Source organism: Oryzias latipes, chromosome 15, assembly GCF_002234675.1.
Source record: "Oryzias latipes chromosome 15, ASM223467v1".
Taxonomy (NCBI): Eukaryota; Metazoa; Chordata; class Actinopteri; order Beloniformes; family Adrianichthyidae; genus Oryzias; species Oryzias latipes.
Window position 1 is genome coordinate 7,912,594 of NC_019873.2, and position 23,622 is coordinate 7,936,215.

Here is a 23,622-nt window from a genome sequence, read left to right on the forward strand (position 1 = left end):
ATGTTTTGATTTTTGAAAAAAGTAAGAAAAGTTGCGGTCTTTACATGAAATTTTCACAAATGTATCACAGAGGAAGCATGTTAAAATCACAGAAACAATATGAATAAACCATGCATAAAACATGTAAGTCAACATAGAACTTCAACCATGCATGACTATTGTGATGTTTATCTACAATTTATTAGTGATTCTTGTGTCAATTACGTAATTTTAACGTGATATGTTCGCCGTATACGCGATATAAAAGTTATACATCAGTCGTACCTGTGTGAAAATCTGTTAGACATTCGTAGAATGGTCACGGAAAGCCACACATTTGTGTGTGCATCTTACAAAAACCACTCACAATTGTGTAAGATTTACATAAAAGTAGAGCATTAACTACATAAAATACATGTAAACTGCATAATTCTCAATTTTCTTACCAAATATTTTCAACAGCTCAAAACTGAATTCACGTAAAGACACATTGGCCGAAAACCTTCGATGGACATCTGTGCACATGGCTGAATGACCAACGCAAGATACACTTAGGAATTACGTATATCACACATGTATCACGAAAGGCCAACATTTCATATGTGGAAAATGGGTAAAATGTACATAGTGGATGTGTGACACGGCCTTTGAGCTGCATGGTATGACAGCATCTTTTCACAGTGACTGAGAAGCTTATTACAGATAAAACCAAAAGAAAAACACATAAAAACAAACAACAAAGAATTATAGACACTACATCCACTCAGAAAATCAGTGGCATGAATGTATTTTTGAACACCACATTGCCAAATATTATCTAGTATCATTTTTCTATAAAACATGAGCTTTTACGTATATTTCTATCTTTGCAAGAACTTCAACTTATGTTACTACAACTCAAATAAAAACAGCTATGTGTTTTATCAGAGAGATGAACTGTAGCCAGAAAATGCTCCTGGATGGAGGTCTCTTGGATTTCTCTCATTGTGTCTGAAAGTTTCCATGAAGGCACTGTTGATCATGGCCTATCAAAGCCCCATCTGATTTGCATTCAGCGGGTGCATCATTTTTCACAACATTTGATGTCCACAAAAACACATTAGACCTCTTTTTTTTCTTCGGCGCACAGTGGCGTTGTTCATGACCACCCAGAAATCATTTCTGCACCCAAATAGTCAAATGTAAATTGATATAAAGGAAAATGCCCCATTAACTTTTTCATTAATGGTTATAATGCGTTCTGAGTGTCATCCGCGGGGCGGTGCGCTTCTGTGAGCATGGCCACGCACACGTGTGCAACACGCCAACGACACACTCATAAAGAAGTGGGAGAAAGGGCACAAAAAACATGAGACTCTGTAAGAGACACACATGCCTCCAACAACAAACTTTCTACATTTATTCGCATGACTAAGACGCAATTGCACAATTGATACATTTTTCAGTTCGTCAGTAATTGTTATTACCAAAGCTACAGGGAAACATGGAGGTCATCTTCAGACTAAATCATCAGTTTCTGCACTGTCAAAATCACCTTTACATTTGCAGGTTTTTCTCTTTCATTGTTTCATATTCATAAAGAGTTTAAATAAATTGTTTAATACAAATATTTATTTATCTGTAAAAGAAAAAAATGGATACAATACTCATTTATTTTAGCTGGGATAGGCTCCAGCAACCCAGTGACCCTGACAGGGATTCAGCAGGTTCTAAAGTTGGATGGGTGGATGGATGGATGGAATTCACAGAACACATATATATGTGTCATTTCTCTGTGGGAGAGCGGTTTAATAAACTTTATTACATCTGTGACAATTCTTTCTTTTCAGTGAGAAATGTGCAAAATTACAAAAATTCTTAAAATCTTGATAACATAAGGGGTGTTTGGAGGCAACATTTTTATTAGAAACCTCCCAAATCTGCAGTCCACATGAAAATATTGTGGTTGTTACTATTTATTCAACAAAGAAAATCCTGAATGCGTAATGTCGTATTTTTGATCTGTTGTAAAATTGTGTCCAGTTGTCTTTTAATTGATGTTAGCTGGTGTCCATGATCTTCAGGTTTTTTGTATTGCCCTCTGATACATTGTTATATAACTACAATATTTTCAGCATTGAGGTTTACCTAAAAGCCTTATTAAAAAAACTAAACCAAAAAAACAAACAAAAAAAACAGTGTGCCTTACAATCCAGAGCTCCTTATACATAAGGGTTTTCCAATTCCAATTCCAATTCCAGGCCGAAGCGTTCATGCTTCCAGGCAATTCCAATTCCTGCTGGTTTTCCAGAAATCCTGCCGTAAGTGCTGCTGATTACCTGGATCAGGTGTGTTAAGCCAACAAGGAGCTTCAATGGCAAGTTGGTTGGAAAACATGTAGGACAACGGCCCTCGAGGCCTGGTTTTTGACAACCCTGGTACATATGGATTAATTCTAGTTGTGCTTAGTGATGTCAGAGCGATCTTGAGAGATTTACGGCACTCTGTCAAAATGTTAGGTAAAGGGTATTGTGCTGAATATCAGGGATGGAGCTACAGGAGGGCAATGGGGGGGCAGGTGCTCTCCCAGCGAAAAGCTTTGGCCCACATTTGCCCCTCCCAATTATTGAGTCAATAGTAGTATCATTATTGACAAGAACTAAGGAAACATCAATACCATCTTCTTTAAGCATTGGAAAAACAACAAAAGCAACATTTCTAAATGAAATAAAAATGTGCATTTTTGATCCTTTTATCTATAATGGCACTCCACTCCGATGTTCAAAGTCTTCTGCCTCACTCCCACCCCTATATAAAATATTATTGCTCCGCCCCTGCTGAATATGCTTACCCGGCTAACATGTAGCAGTATTGGACTTTTTTTGTTTTTTACGTGATTAACTAGTTTGGGAATAGGCATAGTCACATTCATTTTCATTTTTCGCTGTATCAGTCTAGTTTTTTCCATGTTGCAAACAAAATTAGGAGTTACAAGTATTGTTAGTATGCTAACGGTTCTAATGTGGCGAAAGTAAAGCGTGTTACAAACAAGTTCTATAGTTACTCTGAACGCACTCCTCGTTGAGTGACTAATAGCTACAGGTTTTGGGATCAGACTGGGTTGGATGGACTTATCTCTGACTCTTTTGTCTCGCTTAATGTCCTCTACAGTTTGGTGAACCTCAGACATAACACAAATTCTAAAATAGGTCATTTATTGAAGGTGCACCTTACAATTCTATGTCCCTATAGTGTGGAAAATAATAATTAGTCATCCATAAAAATGCATCAGATTCACCTGGAAAGAAAGAAAGAAAGAAAGAAAGAAAGAAAGAAAGAAAGAAACGTTTAGTGTCACAAGATTTTTTGAGGTCTAAAGCATGTTGTTTTTTTCTTTAATTTTTGTTTTGTTCCAATAAATCCCACCCATCATTTCATAACTCTCCTACCCATTTTTCTAAGTTTGCACACATGCACAGACACACATTCACACACACACACCTACACACATATACACACATCCACGCGCACTATCAGTTAATGTCTGATGCTCGGGCTGCACGTCAAACACTTGTCCCAGTGTGTTTGCATGGAAAGATTTAAAGGTGAGTTTGTGACCACAAAATCTTGCACACACAGAAACAGAAAACACACACATGTGCATGTCATCAGGATGCAAAACCACAGCAACATTGAAAAAAATCTACACTGAGTAGCAACTGCGAGATTCCAGTATGGTCTGGTGTGTGTATTTGAACATGTGGAAGCTTGGAGACTAGATAACTTTGCACAATTATCAAGTTGGCCACGGAACAGAAGACGAGAGAACAATGCTTGAGATGATAAACGGGAGGCAGCTACACGCTCCTGTTTCTGTTGACTCACATGTCAGCAGAAGTCATCGTATGGTAAGTAATGCCTCTCATCACAATGGGAGTTTTAATAGATACTTGCATCATAAGTGGTCATTTTTATCTAAAGTATTTAGACTTTCAAAGTGTATTTTGTCTTTTAATCCTCAAAAGTATGGTTTAAGCTTTGCATCCCATTATTCTGGTAACTGCTGGGATACAGGGAAGAATTACTGTATTTCCCACACTATAAGTTGCACTAGAGTATAAGTCCTAGACGCATAATAATACATAATATAGCAAAAAATAAAAGAAAATTAAACCATAAGACAGGAATAGATAACAATAATAGATTGAATATCTGCACACTTCACTACCTCGCAACACATTGAGAATTACTTAGTTTGATGAAATGTAAAAGAAATCTAGTATATTATCACAACGACTGAAAAAATATTCAGATAACCATAGCAAAAAGAACATAATAAGTCAAGTAATCTTTTTAGTTCAATTTAAATCAGTAACTTAGTTGAATTCTTCATCATCTGTGCCGCTTTGGAACAACTTCTGTGTAAAGCGCTTTCATATTGCAATCGGCAACACACGTTTAAGCGACTATTTCCAGTGAAAAGCCTACATTCGTATGCGTTAACGAGTGTTTTGGTCTTTCACATTTAATACTTTTCTACAGCCGTTTTTGCGGTAAACATACAAAACGCGTGTCCACTGAATGCAGGTTTAACCAGTTCGAATGTTGACCAATCAAGAACTTGTATTTGGTAGTGATAACTGGATGGCATAACTTGCCAACTGATCTAAAATTGATTATGGAAAATAAATTAATATTTGCGCAAAAGCTGGTCACGTACCTGGTGAGAACGTAGCTTAAAACTGAGCAACGCTTCTTCTTCTGTGTTGCTGTCAGTAGCGAGTACTGTTATGCAGTGCCCTCTAGCGGTCTTTAGTGGGAAAACAACAAACATGTGAGCCTATTTCCTAAAAAACAAACAAAAAAACCCCCACAAAAGTAGCACCTGAGTATAAGTCGCACTGCTGGCAAAATTATGCAACAAAAAAGTGACTTATACTCTGAAAAAGGCAGTAGAAAAAGTTTCCTACTCTTCAATGTTTGACATATTACTATGCGTGTTCTGTAAAAAAAGAAAGAAAAAAATGCATTCACGGAATTACTGAAAGGAAGATTATCTTTAGACCATAGTTGGTCAAATAAATTAGTGCAAAAACCCAACATAACAATGAAAAATGCCTGATTGCTCTGTTTTTCTCAAAGAGAAAATTATGTCACATACAAGCACATTTACATGTGATTGAGGTGCGAATAGTTCCCTAAAACCCTGTGACAGCCTGGCGACCTGTCCAGGGTGTACCCCGGCTTTGCCCAGCGTTAGCCAGGACAGGTTCCGGCAAACCCATGAGCCTGAAAGGGATAGAGCGGGTTAAGAAAATAGATGGATGTTTTCTAAAGTGAATGTAGTCTGGCAAAAGTAGCATCTTCTGCAGGTCTGCTGAGAGTAGAAGGTTAAAAGATAAAAAATGTAAAAAAAAAACCCGTACATTCATTTATTTTTTACCTTTGCCAAAGCAGCAAAGCAACTGAAACAGCTGCAGTTCTGACTCTTTGTATTTTCATCAACATGAAGGAAAACTGATTTCTTCACCGTCCATGTTCGTCTCACTGGACAGAAACAGAGACATTAGCTGAAAAGCGCAACAGATAATGCAGACATTTAATGTAAGATAAGAGATGAGGAATGTATTGAAGGGGTGTGGGGGGATTATTGTGCTTTCATTTACGGCTTTTCCTGGCATGTTTATGCGATTTGGCTGTGGCCTGTCACGGCGGGGGTCCCTCTCCGCTGACTGATGAGCGCCCTAATCTGCTAACGCTAATCTCGAGAACCGAAGCGAAGGTGGGTTCGAGCTGGTGGTTTATCTGACGAGCTCGACTCACCGCTCCCTAACGATGGCCAATAAAATTAAAGAGCCGGTGCGTGCCCAGGCGCCGGAGGAAGACGAGGGAGGAAATTAGAGATAGATAAACAAATAGAATCATAAAAAGGCAGGGCGCTGGTGAAGTGGTAATTCAGTGGGAGTTCATTAGGGGAGAGATGGAGGAATGAGGAGCGGAGGGCTAAACTGTGGATGACATTACCTCTAATGTGGCTCCCCTGCAGAGTCTGTGATAGGGTGGCCCTTCCCGGTGAAAATAAGGTTTTTAGCTTGACGCCATGTTCAGAAAGACAACCCCCCCTAACCTAATAGGATTTTTTTTCTTAAGCATTGTACTATTTTAGCTCTAAAACAGCTCCAAATGGGATTTTAAAATGTGCTCAGGCTTAACGCTAAGTTTAGATGGTTATGGTGTTGCAATGTGTGGAGCAGAAAGTCTAAAGCAACAATTTTCTGACAAAAAAAGGACCAAACTATCCATCATTTAAGTACCATCTAATGGCAAATATTAGGTAGCAATTTATCGATATCAAATGCATTTATTATTTTAGTTTACGGTGAAACATTCAAAAACTACTACAAATATTGATGGAGAATATTTGTCTATTTTGGAATACAGATTTGAGTATTGTTATGATCCTGATCCTGTAGCTCTACCCCACTGATTACTCTAATCAGACAACATTCAGAATATATACTGAAGGGGAAGTAAATAACTCCATCTTCTTGTTTTAGTATTGTTTTCTGCCTCCAAGCATTGACAGAAAGCTGAAAGCTGACGTGGCCTTAGATTTCTTAGTTTTCAAACAACAGAAGGACATACACAGGAAATCTGAAGCACAGTCAATGCATTTTGTGTGTGATTTTCTGGCATCACAGACTCTATTAAAACATGGTCAAAGTGTTTTTTAGTGACGCGTTCATGCTCCCACCAGCTTGGACTGCCGGGCTGCCATCAGGGAGTGCTGTTGTCATGGGTGGGAGGGTTTGACTTGTTACAGAGTTCATCTCAAAGCAAAGTCCATAACTATGTGTTTACATAATTAATATGCTTTTGTCTAGCATGATAAAACTAAAACATTTGTGTTATAGAAAAAAGTTACAGTTTAGTGTTTGAAAATCCAGCACGTCTGTTTTATATATATATATATATATTTTTTCAATCTCTTCTTGTTTAATTATATATTGCTTTGATACCTCCTAGCATATCAGAAGTGTACAGCTTTGTGCTGATTCAGATTTTTCTATTTATTTATTAAATAATTAATAATTTTAACTTATTTTAGTTTTAAAATCCACTAATTATTAGTCCTCTTTAAAATAGAGTCTCCTTCTGTAGTTGAAGGTACTGGTATGGACATCTTTTAAGACCTAATATATCAAGTTTATAGTTATTGTTTTGCCTGTATTTGAATTCTTCTGTATGTCTTATATTTTTTTTATGGTATTGATATTTGGACCTCCAATCTTTAATTCTATTCTATTCCATGTGTGTAGCTTTACTATAACATCAATTGGCTGAATAATAAATGACAGGGTAATTTAACCTGCAGATTTTCATGGTGTTTATTGCTAAATGCTTGAACCTTTAGAATAACCTTGACATGCTTAACTTGTTGTGGTAAACGGTATTCCGGTTGATTGACATCACCACCGTTAAAGCCCCAGATTTCCACATAAAACATGAAGAATCCTGTTCAAATGAATGTAAAAAAGAAAGAGGAAAGCATCACCTCTTTGTGCAGTTTCTTTTTCTTGCATCCTGTTTTTGAGTTAATTGTTGCCAAAGGGATTACAAGTGAAAGAAGCGTTTTGGGTGTTACAGTATCTGTCCCTGTTATCTGCTGTCTACCTCTGGATGTCTTTGTCAGACGTCTCTGCGTCTGGGAACAAATCTGCGCATCTTTTAGCGTTCAGGTAGATTTGTTGTCTGCTAGAGCATATTTAGCAGATGAAACATGTTGTTGTGACACACAGGATGGAATACGCGTGTCGCCGGGGGCCATCGTTGCCGCTGCTCCTGTCGTGGGTACTTGAACAACTGATTGTGTGTCGGCTTTTCGGAGAGAATATGCGTTGATGAATTTAGTGGCTTCCATTTGTCTTTTTTGTTTCTCGTGTTGCTTTTTACTGCTAGGAGCCCTCTGCTTGTGCGAGAGCATGTGTGTGCTGAGAAGAAAAAGAAAAAAGGGAGGTATATACCTTTCTCCTTTCCTGTACTTTTGTTTTTTGAAACTGGCATTTCTGCACCTCTCTTCCTCATTCCTTTCCCTGCTGCTCTCCTCTCCGTCGCTGTAATCCGGCACTCCAGAGTGGATGTAATTGCTCAGACAGAGCACGCGTTCAAAGCACTGTGGATGTAAATGCTGCTCCATGGCGGCGGCTGACTTAATGAACAGCAGGGCTTGCAGCCCTCTGGCAGCACTTAAACTTTAAAACATCTATTATTGAGGTGTGAGAAAAAAACAGAGTGGCCAGCGTTGACCTCTTTCTCGTCCCTTTCTTTTTGTATCTGGAAACACGGGGGCGGAGGGGTTGATGTTCTTGAAAGATGAAAGGATTGCAAGTAGCTTTCTTTTTTCTTTTTGGTGCATCACCGTCACATTGTGTTGTGTTACCTTTGCGTGAGGAGAACATCACATCCACTTTTTGCTTAACGTTTAACTTTGTAAAACCTGGCTTCAACATTGTTGGTAAATTTTGCACAAATCTCCTCATAAGACATTGCTTGGAAATAAAATATCTCCCTCTTTCCGTTATTAAGTAATGTCTCACTTTTCTGCAACGTCTCTGAGACAATACAGTAATGCAATTATTTTTTTTTAAAGATTTGTTGTCTTATAGTAGTTTTTTATTTGTTGCTAGCAAAGGTCGGGAGTTAAAGGTCGGGAGTTCTCAGAGGCATCCAACTTTCTAAATCTATGACTGTGGCAAGCCAATTGGGTAAATAAGTTGTAGTTTTGCAGCAAATACCAACTGCAGGCCTCTCAGAATGTCTCAGTTTAGGTTGTTACTGACATACACGTGTGTTCTGCTCTGAGTCCTACTTTCTTATGGCTGCATTAAGGTTCCAGCACATTTTTTTTTTCCTTTTTGGACTCAGAAACAAAGTATTTTCACAAAAACAGTGACAAATAAATTATAAGATGTGCATGCGCCATAGGGTACTCATTTTTTTTTTATTGTTCTGTGCATTTAGCAAACATGTGACACAAAGTGGATTGGACACGTTTAAAAATCTTAAGCTCCTTAATTAAATAAAAATGAAAGATTCTCTCCTTGAAAATAGTTGTTTGTGTTATTAACATGTTCTTGTGATTTTTTTTTTCTTTTGACAATGGAGGACATTCATAAAGAAAATGAAGCCCAAAATTGCTTTTTTGAGTATTTCTTTTTTAAATTGTTATGAATCAGGAGCAGAAAAAAATAAAGACAATTGTAAAAGAGCTTAATTGTGATATGAAAATATCTCGGGCCACAAGCTCCTGCGCTTAAACAAAGAGCTGTCTGTAACAGGAAGGGGGGTGGGGGGGGATTACTCCATGCTAACGGTCCCTCCCAAAACTCAGAGGGGAATTTCTGATGAACTGCTGCCACTCTCCAGAAACTATGTTCTAAAAAAACACTGTTTATTTTCATTTTGGCTAAAAGTGGTTTAATCATAAGTAAAAGACTACTGGGAACACTTTGAAAATAGATCAAAAGATGATCAGATCGGGACTTAAGTGAAAAATGTTTGGGCCATGTCTCTTTTTCTTCAGAAAGCCTAATTATGTTGAAGATTTAGATAAAAATGATGTCTTAAACATAAAATGCATCCTTTGTCACCAAAAGTCAAATGGAAGCTATACACTCCAAATTCCTTGACTGATCCGTATTTTTATATTACTAACTTTTTAGAGATAATAAGTCAAAGTCAAAGTCGGCTTTATTGTCAAATGTACTGCATCCATAAAGACATACAGCACAGATGAAATTGCTTTCCTCTCACCCCACAGTGCAAGCAGCATATAAAAAATAAATAAATAAACGACTTAAAAAATAGATAAAAAGACAGCAATAATAAGAAGAATAACAGTAGTCTAAACAGTGCAGAGAGCAATGAGATGGTTAAAGTGGCAGTTTAAAGTGACAACAGTGCTGAGAACAGTAAGTGGATGAGTTAGTGAGTTATGAGTTAGTGATGGCAGTCTTTGGTGAAAGTGGTGATCTGAACTGTTGTGAAAGTTTTCAGTGTGGGCTTGTAGGACGGAGTGGAGGGGCCAGAGGGGGGAGGGCAGGGAGGGAGTTGAGTGTCCTTATCGCCTGATGGAGGAAACTGTCTTTTAGTCTGCTGGTTCTGGCCTGCAGACTTTGCAGCCTCAAAGAAACAAAATAAAAAGTGATTTAGTTTAAAAATGTCTTCCGTGACAAGTTTGTTTAGTTTCAAAGTTGAACAGTTTTATTATTACATAAAAAAGGAAAAACGTAAAAAAAAGTCATGTCAATTTATTTTAAATAAAGATTACATTGTACTCTAAAATCACCTGATCAAACAAGTTTGTGTCCTCTCAAATTTAATAATCCCGGATCTGCAGGTCCAAGCAATGGCTGTCTTAACCTATGCATAGAATATAGTTCACAACACACCACTAAATCCAGAACTTCACTTGATTTATTAGGAAATGATGAAATAAAACCAGAAGATATTTTTTCATATAATTGGAAACAAAATCAGGGTTGAAGGGTTAAACAGCCACTAGACTGCAAAGTATTTGACACTTGTAAAGATTTAAAACCTCTTAAGAATTTCAAGATTTTTACCAGGTTTGAAGTTGTTTTAACTGTTTTTTGTTCGACACCTTTCCACGCTTTTCTCAAAATCAGCACAGTCAAAAATAGTTTGTCACATTAAAATGAGTCAAAATCCTTTTGCTCCATAAAACTTAAATTTAAGACAATAAATTCCCAAATTGCACTGTATTTTTTGGTTCAATTTTAAAGGTGCTATTTCAACATTCAATAAAGTTAGACTGAGGATTTATTAAGATGGGCCAACTTGCACGAAAGCATTTTTCATATTTTGTTCACATTTTTATTTTTAAAATTAGTCATTTGAACTTATTGTACTAGTTTCTTGTCAAAATAAACTACAATTAGGTTTATAAAAACTCAAAAAATAAAAACTATTTACTTAGAAACTAAGGGGGAAAATGTATTGGGCCATAATGTGAGTCTATTTGAAGTAATTCTGTCTAACAGTTAGCGTTTCAGCTGATTTTTCCCTTTTTTTGAATGCTTGTGTGGAACTCCTTGTGTCTAAATTTTGAGGTGTTATCATATGATTGTAACAGATAATTTGACAACTTTCTACTTTCTAGATTAGAGTCCTTCACTATTTTTAGACTACTTACTTTTGCAGTGGCCAAGACATGAACAGGTCCTGCAGACTGCACTAAGTAAAAGTAAAAAAAATCAGGTAGTAAAAAAAGAGCCACCAAACCCCTAGTAATCTCTAGTCAAGGTCAAGCAGATTTAGTAAAGTGGGAATAGGGGGCATGTAGCACATTGACAAACCTATCTTTTGGTAATATTTCAACCATCTTTAAAAAATAAGTGTTTTAGGACTATTTTGTGTATAAAAAAGGGATCACTAAAGCAGAAGCCTCGAGCCCTCATTTAAAACTGCAGTGTTGTTGAGTTTGCTCTGGATGTAAATATATCTTACACATAAAAATGAAGTCGTAATCTACCTCGCTCTCGCTCCCTCTTTGGGAATACAGATTTGAAAGGCCATTATACTTCATCACCTCCACCATGCAATGTCAGTGCCATCACTGCTGTGTCAAGTGTCTTATTTTTGTATTAAAGCGGCAGAGATAAGAGTGTGTATGTGTGAGCAAGCAAACTTTTGCCTAATGCTCTACCCACTGTGTGTGTGTGTGTGTTGTATGTGTGTGTGAGTAAAAAGATACACTGAACAAGAGGTTAGCTGCGAGCGTAAGTGGGCCTTGCTCTGCTCTGGACGCACTTATCTCTCCTGCTTTGTAATGGATCTCTCAGGATATTTGCATATGGTATGGAGGTGATGTCATTTGCTCCTCGCCGCTGCATTTCAGTGATGATTAGCTATTAGCAAAGTGGACGCGCTGAATGACTTGTACCATTTCCTTTCCTTTGGATCAAAAATTTTATCCAGCTGGACTGAAACTGAAGTAAATTGGAGTTCCTCGCCGAATAAAGCGATTTAAATAATCACACTCTCTGTTCATCATGGGCAGAAGATGAGTTGCTGTCCTCATTATTGAACAGAGGCACAGATGTATTGTTAATGTCTGCCCATTCATGGAAAAGGGCGAAACCAAGAACATCTTGTACATACCGTGATAAGATCCTCTCTTAATAATAAGTTTGGCAGAATAAATAAGATGCTAGCCACTGCTGTCAAGAAAAGACATGGAATTACAGGGCAAGTTTAGCATGGAGGGTCCAATCAGAATAAAACAAGAAGGGCTGGATCCACTAGTGGAAGATAATTCAATTTTCTAAATGATGTTTTTTTTAAGGAAATAATCCGATGGGACTTTTTGCATTGATGACAATTGTTAATTATGTGACGTGGAAAAAGTGAGAAAAGTTGTGTTCTTTACGTGAAATTTTCACAAATGAATCACAGAAATTATACACCGGTGGTACATGCATGAAAAGTCTGTTAGACATCTGGGAAGCGGTCATGGAAAGCCACAAATTTCCGTCTGCGTCTTGCAAAAACCCTGCACAATTGCGCCAGAATGAAAAACTACCTAAAATACCTACCTAAAAAACTGCGCAATTCTCAACCAACCAAATATTTTGAATAGCTCAAAACTGGTAAGACTCATCGGCCAAAATCCTCCACGGAAATCTGTGCACATCAACAAATGACGAAAGAAAGAAACACTTATATCTTGCTTGTAAAACGAAAAAACGAAATTTCATATGTGGAAAATACACAAAATGTACTCAATGGCTGTGTGACACGGCCTTTGAGCCACTGCCCTCGGCAAGAGGCGTTTTAGCAACCATTTTTAAGTCTATGTAAGCGCGCACAAATCTGTGTACTGGGATTTTGCTTTCAATAATATCACGTTCATGCGCATCTACGCAAGGTTATGTGATGACATGTGGACTCTACCCACAAAATGCCCGAACATTGTACTTTTCATTAAAGGTTAAACCAGGTTAAACGTTGGCCAGTTAGGGACTTGGATTTGGTAGTGACGTTATGCATGGCGAACCCTTTTAATTTACTTGATCACGAAGGAGAAATGAATCATTGTGGTTTGTGTCCGGACAGAATTATACGACAACGGGTCTTTCATGTATCGGAATAGAGCTTGTAAAAGAAGAAGTGTGGAGATAAATTTACGAGATTTGCATGTTGCACCAAGTCTCTTTTAGCTGTAGATGACGGACATATGTTAGTAAAAAGTAGAATAGAGAAGAAGAAGCCCCTCCTACTTGTTCACTGTGAACAACATGGGGTATACTGACGTTTAAGTTGAACACTTTCTTGAATGTATGTCACATGCCTGGTGTGTCCATAGCTTTAAATTCTTACCTTTATGTCCAGATCTTGAACACAATGTACCGAACGCAAAATGACTGTTATGTGTTTAAGTAAAGCTCAGTATTTTTTGGTTTGGTCAAAAGATCTCTGTTTTAGATATCTGACAAAGGCAAGCAAAGTTTGTTTTAATGTAAATGTATTCTGTGTTGCGTCCCCATAACTATGCAAAACTGCAAACCCTTACTGCACTATATACTATGAGGTGCCCAGAGGTCAGTGTATTCCCCCCTTCTGCTTTGAATGAAGAGCACAGCAACACACCAAGCCAAATCGCCTTAGAGTTTGTGGTTTCCAGTGTCATTGTTCAAATGTCAGCAAGGTGGAAAAACTTGCATGTTAAGCAGTTCAAGCTGCACAAAGATCACATCCAGCCAGTCCACCAACATCCGGCTCTCTTTACGGCTTTCCTCCAACACCAGCCTTGGTCTTTTTCACCAAAATCCAGTCACTTTGAGGCCAAATTTGTTGCGGCAATGACATTTCATTTCATTAGCGACATCCCAATGTGGGTAATGAAAGATACCAGGGATAAGTTGCGTGCTTGCATGGTGAGTGTTTTGTCAAAAGTAGGTGAGTTTTGCTTGCCTGGTAGATTTGTGTTCTCCCAAGGGACCCATGGCCCAGTAAGAGACGGCAGTTGCTCAACATAATTAGACCGGTAAGGTCCTTGTAAACTCATTAATATCTCACCCAGGCTGAAATGGCTGCTTTGCTGGTGGATCTTTAGCAAAGCGATTGGAAAAGCTTTTTTCTTTTTTTTAAGTATAGATTCTCTAAAACCGGATGGATTCCTGGTCACAAAAGGCTACAATATATATGGGCTTGCTTCAGTGGTGCAGTGATGGTTTCCCCAATTTCAGTGATGATGGCCCCCTAAAAGACATTTTCTCAGCAATTGAATGCTATTCCTTATAGTCAAGAAGGCTATGTGACAGACATATTTTTAAATTGTCTTCATAGGGTACCAAATAAGCTACTATTGCAAATTTCATGTTTCACTAAATTCAAACTATAATATTTAGTCTTTTAACTTAAACAATAGTTTGAAGTTTTTTATTTTTTTACATTTTTCCAAAATAAATAAATACATACATTTTCAGTTCACAATTAGTAGTAGAAAACCAACTCCTAAAGTTGTATCTGTTTGCACAAAAAGCTGTTCCAGCGCAAACTGTTCTGTCTTTTCCACTTGTGTGGACCAAACTCAAAATGACAGTAAATGGTAAACAGTTCATTTGCTTTGACATATTCTGACAATATTGTCTTTCAGGGATTCAATTGAAGATGAATTAATATGATTCTAAAGACCTTAGAGATGCTGAGTTCACCTTTTTCCAATCAATGAATTGGGCGGAATAAACTCAGTGGAATAAACTCAGTTCAACATGTACTTTCCACGTCAAGCTTAAATTAGTGCATACCCATCCATAAATACACTTCTATGTTTTCAATACATGTGACAAATTGTTCACATCACTGTGAAAGAAAGTTTTTGTGTGTATTAGCTGGGACAACAGAGCTTAATACATTTGCAGGTTGAAATTGTTCAGCCAGAAGCAACTGCTCTCCTGATGCTGGGATTTTTCTGCACCAACTGAAGCCATGAAAAACAGTTTTATTTGTCTGCAATCGACCTGCTCCAGTGCTGATTGACACAGACTCAGTGCATGGACATTTTGGAGCACAGATCACAAACGAAGGCCAAACAAGGTCAGGGTCATCCCAGAATCCTCTGCTGCTCTGGTTAGGTCCTTTGGTTGCACCGGCACATTTCCTGACCTTTCTACTCAGTGGACATCATCTCACAGATTAAAACAATTTAATCCACTAGGGACAGGTTGACTATCTCACACACAACTATCAACCAGCCTTTTCTCTTTCACTTTTTAAAATTAATACCCATTGTTTTTGCTAAGCTGAGGATGTCCTGGAGGCTGCCTCCCGGGGTAGTGAGTGTGTATGTGACTGGGAAGCACATTAGATTCAGGAAAGAGCGGGCTTCAGTGGATTACTATGGTCCCAAAGTGCTGTGCCCTTTCATTAACCTTGCCTTTTAGTTGTCTCATTTAATGCAAAACTAATTTCTAATGTGCAGTTTGTTAAACAGTTCTGCAACTAATTCTAATGCAGTGATTGTGTGGGTGTATGTATTGTTACTCTTATTGCCAAAGGTTCGCTGTGCCAAGCCCCCTAATTACTCCCCAAAACAGGCAGCAAGGTTTTCTCATATGTGCTATCATCATTTTAAATTTATTTTGATTGATTTGTGTCATCTTTAACTATGCTTTGGGCTGAGGTCGATAAATAAAGATCAATACTTTAATGTTTTCCTCTGAACCTTTATTAAAAAATAGATTGGCTATAAAGAGGGTTGAATTACAAGGAGGAGTGCCTACTTCCAATGCATGTCAACTGGAATCTAATTGAACAGCATTGAACTAGCAGAGATGAGGCCAGGGAATGTGGGCTGTGGTGTTACAGAGATGAGAAGGGCAGGAATGTGAAACTAAGAGTAAAGTGAGAGAGAAAAGCTGACTAGCCTTTAAGCTCAGCAAGATGTTGATGCTATTCAGGCTCAACATCTGGAGGTATTTCTTCATTTAAGAAGCACAAGTTTGACTACAAATAGAAAGTTAAAATGAATTATGTTAAAGGTTAACATTGGTGTAATAGCCATGTAAGTTACCGCAAAGTCCAAGTTGTGAATTCACACCAAAAACATCACAGAGGCATTGCTGCTAGGGGTAAAGCAAACATATTCAGAAGTGTCAGTTCACTTACTTAGGTAAGTTACTATGTGCTTTCTCCATGTAGAAAGTAGGTACTATTGCAATTTCCATATATGGTTGCACTTGCTGAGAATCACTGCAGATGTGGGATCTGGTCAGTTCCGAAAGATTATTATAAGTATTTCTGCGTTTCAAAGCACCATTTTTGGGGGAACAAGTTTATTCAATGCAACGCCTTTATACCATAAATCCCAACGGACAATTCCTTTGTCAAATAATCCCAGCCCTATTAACTTTTTAAAGAGCCACTCCAATAAAAATTGTGTTTTAACATATTCTTGAAGCATTTTTCTTATGATGGAGAATATCTATAAAATTTGAGGTCAAGAATTGCATTTCTGAGCATTTCATTATTTAAATCATTCTGAATAAGATGAAAACTTGTAGCTGTGACATAGTTGCTACAATCTGCAGGCCACAGGTTTCATGCTGCGGTCCGTTGTGATTGATCCATTTGCATAGAAACAGATCCATGAACATCTTTACACGGGCAAAAGTAATCGGAAAGAACGCCTGATCGGAAGGAAAACGCGTCATGTAAACACGCCGTTCGGAATACTCTGCCCCGATCAGACTCGTTCGAATCAAAATTTCTTTCCGATCGGGATAGGAAGTTATGCCGATTGTTAATCCGATCGTGGTTCATGTAAACAGTTCATTCCGATCGTGTGTCACTACTGCTCTGGTTTAACGTCATGCATAGAGGGTGTTTCGCTCCAGAGAAAGCTTTGGAGCTCAAACAGGACCGACCGGCTGCTCTGCGGAGGCCTGGTGCGAAGCGCCGCTCCGCTCTCGCCCCGCTGGCTCTTCGCCTCTCCCCTCTCTTACACCCCTCACTATTGGGGTGCCGGGGAGGAGCCCTTCGTGACCCGTGACGTCTGGACCCTGCGTGGTCCTGGCTCGTGTGCCGGTGGACCGAACGAACTGTGTCTCTGAGCAGAGCACCTGGATTAATAACTTTGTGTTTGAGGGGAGGGAGAATGCTTTGTTACGTGTGCGTTTTGTTGTTTGTGTGACTGCGATCCGTCCCACCGCTCTCGGTTAGCTGCTGTCAGGAGAACCGTGTGTCTGAGCAGAGCTCGGACTTCCAGCTCACACACAGGCTTTGGGGCAGTGTACGAACTTTTCAAAGCAGAAATATCGCTCAGTCCTTAGAAACCGTTCAAACAATCACGTGGATTTGTGTTTCCAGTTGTGTCCCGACAAAATAAAGGCTGATGTTATTCCCACATATTTACCAGAGATGCAGATTGCAGCATATCCAGCATGAGTTTATGTTCATCACACAAGGCTAATGTTGTGAGTGCGTGTTAGCCTCTCTTAACATTGGCTTCTTCTAGCTCCGTTCTTCCACAAAAAAGCACTGACCACACGGATTAAATATAAAACGATGAGCGAACAGCCGCTTTATAATATTCATAACATTAATAAAAACACATTTAGAAGATCGTCTCGTATATTACCGAGCTGCTGCATAAATTTATATGACAGCAAAGGTTTGTTTACTGTGGGACTCATTTCCTTTTTCCGGTATTTTCAACACTACTGCGCATGGCCAAATGATTTATTCCGACCGAAAGTGAAACCATGTGAATGTTTGTTCTAATCGGAAAAAGTTTGTCTGATCCCATGTTCACGGTTGAATTTTAATCCGATCATTGATCGGATCAAGATATTTTGCCCATGTAACCGCGGCTTTTGTTTTCCTCATCTGAGCTGGCATCTGGCTCAAATCTGTACGGCTGGATAGCTCCAATGTTGCTCAAATTGTTTTTTGCTCTGGTAATGTTAGGTTTGGGGTTGTAAGGGGCTGTAAGCTAGTGGTGGGGTGTGTGGGAAATGCCGGTGGGCTTAAAAACCTACTTCCATTGTATCCTGTGTCTGAATATCTCTCTGTGACACTATAATGCAAAAGTCTTATTAAAGGAGTGACCTAACTTGGTTGTGAGGGCAGGAAGTAAAGGGAGGAGGATGGGATTAAAATGCCATTGTAATGTGTGTCAGAGCTGTGATGCATCAGATGCTTTTTCAATCCAAACTGTGATTAACCTTTTGTACAGGGCACAGATTATGGCCTAGAAGTGGTCTGCACAGACACACAAAAACAAACTGGTGGACGCCGCTGCAAAGCTCAGTGAGGTATCAGTGAACTTGACTGACTATGATTACAGCAGTTAAATGACTCTTACTGTAATGTTGTTGCTCTTTTGTAAATTGCTTTATGGAAGTTCACTTTTGGCACAATCTTTTTTTTTCTTTGATCAAATATGGCTGGTACATTGTATTGTACTGTTCATTAAAATGTCCTTGTTTTTACCATCAAGCCTGGTCTCCGGGTCTTACTCTGCCATGTCCTGACACCCTAACGTATTCCTCCCCTACCCCTACATTTAGCCCTCCAAATGGAGAGTTATGGAGAAATAATGTCATGATATTACGTAATTTCAGAGTGACCCAAATGCTGGAACCCGGAAGGAGACTCGGAGAGCGAGGTAAGTTTAGATGGTTTAATTTCACATAAGGTGTGTAATGGTTTCTTCCAGAAGGAGGCGCGGCGGCTGGCCAGAGGAGGACGGCAGTGGAGATCCAGGGGCGAGACTTGAGAGACAAGAGGACAGCGACCAGGTGAGTACCAGAGGAGATTCTTCCTGCGAGAGAGCGAGAAGCACAATAAGTAAAACGAAGCTTGGCAACACACAGGAGCATGAGCAGGCCAGACTAAGCACCGTGGGAGGAACAACGAACTGGCGTCGAATGATGATCCATGCGCTCCTTAAGAGGGCGGCGGCGATGATGAGGGAAGCGAGGCCAGCTGGTCGCGTCCAAAACAGAGCAGGCGGGGGAGGGGGAGAGTAACTGGCAGAGGCACCATGACAAATAGTGTCTTCTAATTCGGACATCACTCCCACTTGATGACGTCATCAACAATTGCCAGTCATCCATGTTAGCACCTAGCTGCCATCACTTGGAAATACATAACGTCAGTTTCATAACTTTAAAAAGTCGTGCTAAAACAAAAAAAGTCATGACTTACATATAAATGTAAACTGCTTCAGAGCACACCAACGATAAGGCACGTGCGGCGCAAATTCATAAAAACGGGGCTCTGTATCCCTCCGCCACAAGCGTTTCCCCTTCCAAAAACAATTTCGGACCCCTATCCCTCCAAATGTCGCTACAGTTGGAGGGATAGGGAGGAGCCAGAAGGGTGGGAGAAGAAAAGAATTAGGATTCGACCTTAGACATTTTTATTTAATACTTTTGAAAACCTTTTTTTTATGTAATTTAAATAGATGAAATTACCTTACAAATACTATGAACATGGGGGCTGGAAAACCCCCACTATCTTTGGTGAACATCTACCAGAAGACAGTAAAGAGAGTGACCTCCAGTGGGGGCAATTAAGGTAAGACTCCACCTTCTGTTCCTGAATTTAACTTTAACCTGAAATGCTGAATGTTACTGTTCCAAAGAGCACTGGACGTGTGCTTTAGAAGAGAGTAGTGATGGGCATGTGAAGCTTCATGAAGCCTTTCATTCAATTGTTTCGCTCCAGTTTCATGAAGCTTCATTTGATCTAGTGGACGCAAAAATATCAGTTGGTATCAATTTTAGGTGCGTGACATTTTGTAGAAAGCCTATCAATAAAACCGTTAGAAAAATAAAGAAGTATGCAAAGCATGTATATTGTAGCATTCTATGTGTGTAGACTGGCTGTATGGAAAATAATAATTTTGACATGATGAAAATGATCAGTTATGGTAAGGTGATGCTAGAGTCCAAGAACTGCTCTGCCAAAATGATATTTGATAACATTTGTCAAATTTTTGTGACAAATGACATTTACACTAAAATACTAATTCAAGAGGTAATATATTTAAATGTGAATTTTGGGCGTTTGCGTTGCTTGTCCAGTGTGAACACCATCCTAAACACATGTTCAAGAACTCGCATTTAGTGAATCTGTAGTGTAAGGATGAACTCTTTGAGCCTCTGTGATTTGATAGAACCTTCCAAAGAAACAGTTTAGTTAATGTTTCCATAAACACCAACAATGATTATTAAAGATGATGTCTTTGTCTTGAAAACCCAGAAGTCAAAGAAATCTATTAAGGCCCGGGCAGTGTTAAAAAGAAACTGCTTGTTCTTAACAAGTAGTTAAATTTAAATCTTTGTCTATTTATGCATGAGTTTGTATATTGCAATGAGTCATGCATTATATTAATATGGAACCTTTCCATTTGGACACCCCGCAGAGCAGAATGATCAGTCTCTGAAAGCAGGTTGTTAAATCCATAAGAATCTTTACAGAAAGCCAGTTAAAGAGTGTGTAGAAATAAAAAAAAAAACAGGTATGACATTTTAAAAATGTATCCTGCGCTGTGTGCTTTTCATAAATGACACCAAAAAAGATTTACTTGAAGCATTTACTTAAAGCCACACAAAAATAATAATTAAAGAAAGCAAAATAAAGACGTAAAACAGAAAGGGTCATTAAGATGCATTATTTAAACTAATTTCTTTTACACCTTTTTAAACAAAAAAAATACAATTTTTTTAAGACTAATAACTTGACGGACTAAATTGCTTTCTGCTCCTAAATGACAATGAGTTTATGCGTGAGTGTTTCCATGTGCATGACAGTTAAACCACAATTATAACTTGCAAGTTTTGACTGTTTGAGAGTGCTAAAAGGTGAAATCCTGTTTAAGTAAAGGTGCAGAAAGATGTGAAATGAGGCAGGACAGTGATGACTGTGGTGGTGGGCTCGGCCAGCCATAGTGCATTTTGTTGTAATGTTGTCCCAGTTGTCTCGTCGGAAATCAATAAGAATCAAAAGTCTCTGCAGGCACATGGAGGTCAAGGCTTTGTCTGCTTAAATATTTAATTCTGGGTAAAACATCATGAACTTTTAAAGATGAACACACTGAGCATGCAGACCCACATAAGGAAAAAAATACACATTAAAGAAAAAGTATGTCATGAAATTCTCAGGGAGCTATAAGGGAAATGCTGTCTCAAAAACACAAAACTTTTATTTGTTTTTGTTGAAAAAAAATTGGGAATAAATTTACTATCCAAGAATATTTTTTCCAACAAATCGTACATGTTTATTTAATGTTTAGACCTTTTGCCATATTTTTTCTAACCCCACTGTTAAAGATGGATTGTTTAGTGTTTGTGGTGACTGTTTGTATCTGCGTTCTGACTTCCCTGCTGAATCTGTCCATTCTGCGCCAGGTCAGGCCTAGGTTACCATCAACCCTAATCAATTATTGAAACTCTGGGTATCCTGGCAGTGCTAAAAAAAGAAAGAAAGTTGGGTGGATAGAGGTCACTCTTTATATAACATTTTCTTGAATATCAGGGTGTATTCAGACTGGAAACATTTGGTTAAAGCCAACTAGAATTCGTTTCCCCCGATAGTCCGGAAAAAAATTTCAGTCTGAATCCACCCAAGTAGATCCTATTCAGGGACCAGGAACTGCTCTCGTACCCATCTTTCGAAGTGGTCTTGGGTTGTTTCCAATTGGACTGAGCTTCGTTTCACTCTGAGATTCCTCAATCTGATTACAATTTGTAAAAATATTTGTACTCAAGAGTTTAAAACATGCATTAGTTCATCTGATCTTTTCAGTTGTATCTTTATAAATGTCCATTGATTTGATCATTTTTGCAATTCTTGCCATCATAGAAAGACTTTATACTTCTCCCACATGAAAAGTATTACATAAGTACATAATCCTAAAACAAATAAGAAAACTAAAAAGCATTGGCTTTATGGTTTAGTAACTCTATTTGCTTATGGACTTTGTGTGCTAGACAAATAGTTTAGGATTCATTTGGGCCAACCGTTTTCATCACCTTTTAGGTCACATTTCCAACTTTGCTCTTAAACTTTAAGTTTCATATGTGACAGGAGTTTAACTATTCATTCATTCAGTGGAAGAGCAGAAGTGCTGTTGGCTTAATGTGGAGACGGTCACGGTAATGGAGGACGATCATCTAGACAGGAATGTCTTGTCCACCTCACACAAAGGAGAAGAACCAGATCATACATCACAACTGTACCACAGTAAAATAAAAAAGTCCATCATGAGTCCATGATTGTATCTCAACACTAAAATCAGACATTTTCTATTACGTCTAGTTAAATGCAATTTGACATAAGTCTGATGTGTCATGGCTGGACCATGAAGTTCACTGCCCAGCACCACATCTGTTCTTTCCACCAATAGAGGACATGTCAGAGTGGAACCAAGGTGACCCAGATGGGCCCATATCCAATCAATGTTGGCTTGTCTTAAGTGTAATCACTAAAGACAGACAGACAAACACACACGAAGGCACGCACACACACAGACAGGATTGCCCATGCCTTGGTCTGAAAAGGCGTCACATCTGAGAAGCATGTCGTTCCAGCCTGATGAGCAATCTGCTTCATCAAAAGACCTTTATCCCAATCAATAAGGCTTTCAGCAAGGGAGCTCTGTGCCTCCTGTCCACAGTTTTTACCCCTGTGTCTCTGTGTGCGTGCTCGGCGGGGGGCATGTTGGTGTGTGTACACTGCCCATGCCAGATTTCAAGGTTTTCTTTTGATGCTCTACACTAATATGAAGAGATGCTGTTTTCCTCTTTCATTGCTTGTTTGTGTGCATATGCATCTCGCCGGTGTCACTAAGTTCAAGTGTGCACGAGTTTGACAGATGAATTGTTTTTGTATCCCTGAAAGCCTTTAAGGAATCAAAGTGTCATTGTTGGTACATGTTTGTCATCGATGGATCCAAGCATGAAAAACAAATCATACACCTGAGGTGTGCAAGCTATGTGGTCAGGGCCCTTCCAACTTTATTTTTAGCTCTGCCCATCTCTTTTGTTTTTTACTTTTACTTTCCTTTCAAACAAATGCATCTCCCATTTAAAATAACAAAAAATGCATCTGTTCTTAGTCACAGGGAGCCAAATCCAACGTGCCTATGTGCTAATATCAGCAATCAAATGCAAGGAGCATCATTCTACAGAGCCTAAATGAACCAGTATAATACATTTCTTGTTTATCCTGAAGGAAAAACTGGGTTAACCCTTCAACACATAAGTCTCAAAATGTCTGCCTGGACTTTTTTGTTTAATTAGACTATAAAAGAAAAGAAATCCATTCCTGGTTCTCTTCCAATGTTCTCCATCTCAACAGTTCCAAACCTGAAGTCCTCCTTGTAGGCACTTCATCCACTATTTCCAAATCCAATAGCTTCTCCATCTCTATCAACGACATCTCTGTCCTTCCCACCCCTCAGGTCAAGAGACTGGGTGTCGTCCTCGACAGCTCACTTTCTTTTCAATCTCATATTAATAACATCACCCGTTCTGCTTACTTTCATCTCCGCAATATATCTCGTCTCCGCCCTTCTCTCACTCCTCATACAACTGCTGTACTTGTTCATAGTCTTGTCACTTCTCGAATCGA

General features: G+C 38.8%; 1 long non-coding RNA gene across 2 annotated transcripts in view; it reads left to right on the forward strand.

The window, feature by feature from the left end:
* Positions 1 to 23,622, forward strand: part of LOC110016489 — a 130,119-nt gene that overhangs the window by 103,714 nt on the left and 2,783 nt on the right. For both annotated transcript variants that reach the window (XR_002874789.1, XR_002874790.1), the window contains exon 3: positions 18,701 to 18,782. This is a non-coding gene — a long non-coding RNA (uncharacterized LOC110016489). The remainder of the gene's footprint in view (positions 1 to 18,700; positions 18,783 to 23,622) is intronic.